Source organism: Notamacropus eugenii, chromosome 1 (genome assembly GCF_028372415.1).
Source record: "Notamacropus eugenii isolate mMacEug1 chromosome 1, mMacEug1.pri_v2, whole genome shotgun sequence".
NCBI classification, from domain to species: domain Eukaryota; kingdom Metazoa; phylum Chordata; class Mammalia; order Diprotodontia; family Macropodidae; genus Notamacropus; species Notamacropus eugenii.
In genome coordinates, this window is record NC_092872.1 from 272,731,368 (window position 1) to 272,739,490 (window position 8,123).

An 8,123-nucleotide genomic window follows, 5' to 3' on the forward strand; every position below is an offset into this window, starting at 1 on the left:
GAGATATCAGGCTGGAGTGGATGTTTTACATCCAAGAGATTGCCTGCAATATCCTTTGAGTGCTCAAAGAATCTTTAGGAAATATAGGGGAAGAGTTGTGGGGAGTAAGCTGGTATCCTAAGCATGATGGTGATACACCCAACAATCATTTCCACATTTCAGTTAAAGCATTAGACTTCTAGTGCTGAGGAAATAAGCCTAACTCTTGGCATAGGGTGGGAATCAGGAATCAAGTGGGCTAGGAACAGAAGTGGTTCAAGGTTGGGCCCAGAACACAAGTCCCCAAGATGGGGGGCTTCAATGCATAGTTTTCTTTGATCAGTTTTCTAGATAGTCACACCCTGCATCTTACCTCACATCCTGCCTCCTGCTTGTTTCTCTGCCTCAGTACTGCTGTCTGTGTCACCATACAATCCAAATGCTTTTGGAAGAGGGACAAAGGTACTGTCCCAGCCTGAGTGGGGGGTGAGAAACAGAGTAAATGAGGCTGAAGCAGATTCCAGGGGATGAGGAGAGTGTAGAACAAGTATCCTTGCTGCATGACCATCTGCAGGTAGACAGCATAATCTAGGAGACACAAATCTGACAAACAAGTTCAGTATGCAGGCCCCAAATAGAAGGAGCATTAAAAGTGATGTAAGAAAAGAGGAAAAACAAAGAAAGAAATCAAGAACCCCATTATATTGTTATTTACTTTTGATACACAGGATTTTTTGATCTTGCAATTTTCTCAAAAGTTTCTACTCTGATTCCAACTCCTTTTGAAGGATCAGATGCTATTAAAAATCTAACTCTATACATGTAAATATAAGTAACAACACTTTGCAGGTAGAAGCTTTCTACCCTTGAACGTAAGTTATGCAAATGATTTACTTATAAGAGACTGACTTTTACTACATGGTTATCAAAAAAGATTTGAGAGGATTCATAAGTAATTAATTCCAAAATACTATATAGAAATAAGTTGCCTATAATAAAACATGTTTGTATCACAGAACACACAGTATCAACAGATATTATTTCCACAATAGTAACAACCTTTGAATGAAGCTGACTTTTCCATTAATACAAATATCCCATGTTACCTTCCTCTAAGAAAATTGCACTGAAGATTCTGCCTGCTGCGGTGGTGGCGACGGTGTGACAGGTGGGAGCCTATGGGCCACAAGTGTGGTTCATGTGATGAGAAAGAGCTCCTGTTGGACGCCTATCTTCCAGATCTGAGCTCCTGGAGCTGGCTGGGTCATGGGGTGCTGGTGACAACGAGAACTCCAACCAGGATAGAGAGGAGCAGAGGCTACTTCTGGACCCCAGCAATCCCCCAATCAAGACCCTAAATGGAGCAGAACCCAACTACCACAGCCTGCCTACAGCCTATACAGATGAGCAGGCCCTGCTGTCTTCTATCCCTGCCAAGACAACAACATTGTTGATGTATAGGTAGCCGATTCCAAGGCTTGAAGCAGCATGAAAATATGGACTGAACGAGACATACAGTATCCGCCTAGTTGTCCTGAGGAGTATATTGAGTCACTGGAAGAAGCTGCCACCACTGCCATCACTCATCCACCAAGTGCTTGCCAGTGACTCTGTCCCCTTTGCAGATTTTCTCCAGGTCTCCAGAATAGCTGCTTATGCCTATAGTGCACTTTCTCAGATCTGGGTGGACACAAAAGAGGAGTTGGTCATGCAGTTTGGGGTCCTGTGAGTACAATTTTTAAAGGTCTCTCCCTTGTTCTCAACTTCCTTTTTCCCTTATTTCTTCCTGCTTGCACAGAAACTGAACTTACTACTAATCACAGAGGAGAATCTACAATAGCAGTCCAGAGGTATTTGGGGGCTTCATGTTGATACACAATGAAGAAGAAACCTTTGTGCCATGTGGCCCTGACTGAATACTTTGTGGAGAGGATTTATGATGGTTTTGCCACTTGGGAGGTAAGGGGGAGGCAGAGCTAGAGGAGTGGGAAGATAGGGATTTGGATGTGAATTATTTCATCATTAGGGTGATGGGTAGGAAGAGATTTGGTTTCCTTGAGATCACTCTTCTGTGTTGGGGCTTGAACTGATATTAAGGGTCTAAGAACTAAATTGATTGTTTCTATTTCTCGCACCCAGTTTTTACATGTTTGATCCTTTAATTTTATTTGGTTTTTTTGCCACCCTCTATAAAGGACATCTATCCATCCTGACAAAATATTGAAATTCTTTTCCTCAAACTGAAGATGTTTCTGATCTGGTTATTTTTTTTTCAGTAATTAATAGAGTAGCAGGCAGTTGCCTCAATTAGTTGTATGTTATGTTAACATCATTTTGAAATATTTAAGTACCTTATTCCATATAGACATATATCTATAACAGGCAGATGAGTAGGCCAAATATCCTTTTACTAAGTTGTTTAAGGGTATAAAAAGGAATATGATCTTAGGCTGAATAGCCCAAACCTTAAACGCACACTTTAATGTAGTAGCTCAGATGTATGCCAGGCTTAGTCTACGGGATAAAGGTTCAACATTGTCACAAACTTCTTTTCCCTTTATCTAATTATTTCCATATCATTCAGAAAGAATGCTCTCTTCCAGAGATTTAGTATTTCACATGACTATGCAGAAGTACTAATTTACTCAACTGGGGTATAGAATAACTACCCATTCAGACTGATCACTTTCTTTGATTACAAAAATTTGCCATTAAAAGGAAAAGCAAGGACATGAATAGAAAAAACATCACAGTTTTGCAAACATGTAGCATCAATTCCATCTCATAGCCAGGCTCAGGAATACTCAGGTGAGAAACACTCCTTTTCAAAGGAATGGAGTAGGGAAACTGAGCCAGGAGGATCCCATCCTAGGCAAAGGCTAGAATTGTCTTCTCAGCTGTTCCAGAGGAAGATATCCACCTGTAATGGTTTCTGAGTAGCTTGTGCCATTTCTCTCAGATGGTGGATTACTGAATATTAATTATTGGTGGATTTTTATGATCCATCAGATAACTCAAAACATAGTTCATTTTAGTCCCAAAAGGTTTTACCTCAAATGGTAAGCTTCACTAATCAAAAATTTACCAGGACTCACATCTCGAATTTTAAATTAGTTCTTGTGCAAAAGCCAATTACTAGAGAAAATTTGTATATATTTTCAAAATCTCACCAAAATTAGTTCCTTCTTTAGGAACTCCATGAATCAAACAAGTTCCTTAGAGCTGTACTTTTTCCTTTCCACACATATGCACATAATGTACCAGCTTAAGGTTTTAACATTAAAACTGTAACAGGCAAACAAAGTTTTCATAAGTGAGAACAAAATTCTTTTAGCTGTAAACACAAACAATAAACTTCAGATGACATCAGTTGCATTTCCAGATCATATAAAAGTTATAAAGACGGGCTATCTTACCAAGTGCAGATAGTGATTGGCTGGCTTCTTTTTCTTGACCCAGCCTCCATTTATCCTCTTGACTCAAGGGAAGGGGGTGGAGTAAGAGAACGACTAGTGTTGTAAGGAGGTGTTTCAAAACTCCTTAACGAGTTTCAAAATCCCTTAATGATCAGTAACAAAACTGCCAGAATCTGCTAAGATTCTAACTTTTCACTTTTATCTTCACCCCTTAAAAATTTAGGGTGGGGCATTGAAACTTTCCGTCCAACATTCACAAGAGTGCCCTTTCTTGGGATACCTGAACCATGAACCAACGACTCAGTTTCTCTGAAAGCACCTATTTAAGGACACAACAAACCTAGGAGTGAAACTTAGAAAACTCACAGTTGGTTTGTATATAATTGTGATCTGTATCAAGTAATCGAAACAAATTAGCTTGCAAATGGAATTTAGTAGGCCTTTAGAATCACACAGAGATTTTGCAAAGCATTTCTTTTTAAAAAGTATTTCCCTTTCCAAAAAAGCTCACAATTCATCCCAATCTAAAAGAGATAATAACCAAACTTTCATAAAGTAAATTAGCTGGAAACTTTAAAGATTGGAATTTATGGAAACCAAGTTGGTGCAAAATATCTTTTAAGTATCAGAAACCCCCAAAATGCCATAAGACCAAAATTCTCAATAATCACAAATTCCTAAGTATCAAAAGGTGTTTTACTTTGGGGAGAAAGTTCAGGTTTTTTTCTGAGACAAGAACATAACCCAATCAAATTGGCCTTATCATGATAAGTGCACCAGGTCTTTAAAAATCTTCTCAGTAGATACTCTACTATATAGAAGACTACACAAGCTTGACTAGATGGTTTCAAAAATCCTTATTTTAGTTAACAACCTCATAATATGATAGTACAATTCTTAATCTAACAACATCTAGATTATAACATAAATCGCTTTTCTAACAACATTGGTAATGCAATATTACCAATACAACTACCAATAAGAAATTTGAGAAATATAATCATATCACAAGCATATATTTAAAATTTGAAACATAACCAATTAATTATCAATCAGGTGACCGTAACTTAGTTGAATGAACAAATCAAATCTAGATTCATAATCACTAGTGATAGCATTTTAATTTCTAAGGCCCAATACTCTTAACACTTTTAAAGAAAAGATCCATAAATTCATAGCTTTGCCAACCTATGAGCAAATTGCAGGGAAGTCCTGCTGAGTCTACCTACAAGAATCTGGTGACCAATAGGCCAGGAGAAAAGGGTGATCCTGTGGGCATGCGGGTGGGGACAAGGAGTACTGAGGGTGCAGAAGGAAGGGAGCACCTGCAGTTTTCCCAAATGCCTAGCAATGAGAGAAATGAGGGAATTGGACTTACTCTTCCAGACAGGGCTTTGGAAGGTGTGCCCAGGTGCTTGTTTCTTTTACCTTTGAGACTTAGCAGACTAGAAAATGCATATACCACAGTGGAGGGAAAGAACAGAATAGGGACAGAGAGAAGGCTTACATCTAAAATAGGTACGGAGACCCCTGAGGTGCAGGGATCCCCAAAGAAAACCAGGCATAGAGACCCACAAGGGCACAGAGACCCTGAAATGGGGTGCAGGGACCCCAAAGAAAACCAGGTGCAGAAGCCCACCTCCCCACCTCCCCCAATGTCCCAAGGGACAAGAAGGAGAAACACAGGGTAAATCAAGGTGCTGGGGAACAACACAGGGTAAAAAGTCTGCTCAAGCAGAGCAAGGTGCCTTTTCTTTAAGTTTTAGAGACCAAATTTCCTACTAAGCTTATTTTGTTTAGAAATCCCCTGCACAAATTACTTTTCTGGATTATATTGAGGTCAGGATGTGTTACAATGTTACAATGCTTTTCCTTAAGATCTCCTCCCTGAATTCCCTTCCCAGTAGCCTCCAGTCAACCTCTCGCCACTTTTCCCAGTGTTCCAGCAAGAGGGGAGAAAAAACTGTAACTGATCCAGTGTAAGGGCGTCCCCTTATACAAGGGTCCACAGTCCAACGGACTGCCCATAAGTCAGTGGAGCTACAGACATCACTAGCACTGTCTGGGCACTCCAGGGGTCTCACTGCTAGGGAGAAGTAAGAGCACAAAGGTCTGGGGAAGAAAACAAAGAAAAGGATGCTTTTCTCATCCCAGTGGGTAGGAGAAGATCATTGGAGTCTAATTATTATTTGGACTGCTGGGTTTCAACACCGTTATGTTGAAGAGAGAGATGAGAGAGCTGGTTCAAAATGTGAATGAATTCACTTAGACCTTCTCTGTAGTCTTTGCGAGCTTTATTGATGCAAAAGCAGAGGGCCTGAGATTTAGTACGGAGCTAAACAAAAGCCAGAAGCAAAACACTTTTGAAAATGCACAGAGTGAATAGAATAAGAAAGTAGGGTGAACATGGGGAGAGAGGATGGGTGGAAATACACAGCAATCATAAGTAAAATAATCACAGCAAGTTTCTCTGCTAAAGAACGAATTTTCCAAATATTTAAAGAACTGAGTCAAATTTATTAGAATAAGGACCATTCTCCATTGATAAACTGTCAAAATATATGAACAAGCAGTTTTCAGATGATGTGGTCAAAGTTATTTATAGTCATATGAAAAACATATTCTAAATCACTACTGATTAGAAAAATAGTAAATAAAACAACTCTGAGGTGCCACCTCATACCTATGAGATTGGTGAATTTGATAGAAAAGGAAAATGACAAATGTTGCAGGTTATATGGAAATATTGAGACACTAATGCATTGTTGGTGGAGTCAGGATTCAATCATTCTGGAAATCAATTTATCACTGTGCCTAATGGACCATAAAACCAGGCATAAGCTTTCCAACTCCTGAAATACCACTCCTAGGGCTATATCCCCCCACCCCTGAAGAAGAAGAAAAGGGACTTTATGTACACAAATATTTATATTAACTTTTAGTGGTGGCAATGAATTAGAAATTAAGGGGATATCCATCAATTAGAGGATAGTTGAACAAATTATGATGGAATATTATTTTACAATAAAAAATACTGAGCCGAATGCTCTCAGAAAATCCTGGAAAGCTTATATGAACTGATGAAAATTGAAATGAGCAGAACCAAGAGAGCATGGCATACAGTAATAATAACATTGCATATAATATTAACTGTGAATGGCTTTATTCTTCTCAGCAATACAATGATCTAAGACAATTCTGAAAGACTTAATGATGAAAAATGCTATTCATCTCTAGATAAAGAATTAATGGGGTCTGAATGCAGACTGAAGCATACTTTTCAACTTTATTTTTCTTTTTGTTTTATATTTCTTTCATAACATAACTAATATGGAAATGTTATCATAACTGTGCATGTATAACCTATTTCAAATCGCTTTCCTGCTAAATGAGGGAGCCAGAAAGGGAGGGAGGAAAAGAATTTGGAACTCAGACTTTAAAAAAATATTATCTATTTTTGATGTAATTGGGAAAAATGAAATATTAAATAAATATATATTTAAAAAAGAAGATCAGAGATGTCTTATAGAAAATGTTAGAGAAACATGACCTGTGGCTGTACAGACCTCCAGACACAAAAAAGGCATCTGTGATGTGAATAGGGAAGAAAAATGGGAACTGCCAATGACCTACTTCAATTGTTGTTTTCCAGTAAAATGACTGAAGATTCAATTAATGTTAAATGAATCATTTATTTTATTTTAAGCTTTTTTTGTTTCAAAAATTAAAACTCCCTCTATCCCCCACCCCTATATTGGCCACATATTCAGTATGTTTCTCAGAATTATAGTTGTGAAAGATGTTTTCTGTCCTTATTTTTTAAGTATTTTGAAGGACTGGATATGTTCTAATTATAAAATAATCAGAGGCATTTTGACATAGAAGAAAAAAGTATAAACTAGGGGGTCAGCCGATCTGACTTCAAGTTCTATTCTGCCAGTAAATAGTTTTAAGAAACTGGGGAAGTCCCTCCACTCTCAGGTGATGGTAGTTGGATCTAAAATAAATTCTGGAATTGAACTAATGATCCCTAGGGTCCCTAATAATATGATTCTGTGATTTTCAAAATCATCCATTTATCACTATAATACTATTTCATATTTCTGTAGGCTTAGGAAGCACTTTTCTCCCAAAGTACACTTTAAGATAAGTAGTGTCTTTATCATTATTTCCTTTTTTCTAGATGAGAAATCTGAGAATCAGAAAGGTTGTGATATTCAAAGGTTGTATAGTCAGTTAATTTAAAAAAATCAAGAAACATTTCTCCAGTGTTTATACTGGGTTCAAGTCACTGTCCTAGTCAGTGGAGATACAAGTGAAAAAATAGTTCCTAACATAAATGGGCTTACATTTTATTTTTTTATATTGATTTTTTTATTTTTATTTTTTTTTTAACACAGTTCATATCACATAACACAATTCTAACTTTTGGTCAGGTGATATTTCTTTTAAAGCATTTACAACACAGACCACAAATGGATTTTTTTTTAGTATTAACCAACTGAGACACTAATGATAACTATGTATGCTAACTTCACAAGCCCTTGACCTAATTGTCTACACATTATTACTGACAATTACAGCACCCTAACTTATTGTTGTTGGTCTAAAGTCCTAAGTCTAATAGCTTCATTTGAGACTTGACCTTGGATGTTCCCCTACCAACAATCTATAATTTAATAGATTTGATATTAAGTTTACAAACCTTTTGACTGCAGGAAATTGCCA

The 8,123-nt window shown here is 37.5% G+C and overlaps 1 pseudogene; it reads left to right on the forward strand.

The window, feature by feature from the left end:
• Positions 1-539: 539 nt before the first annotated feature.
• On the forward strand, positions 540-1,708 carry LOC140517071 (ragulator complex protein LAMTOR1 pseudogene; annotated as a pseudogene).
• Positions 1,709-8,123: the final 6,415 nt, after the last annotated feature.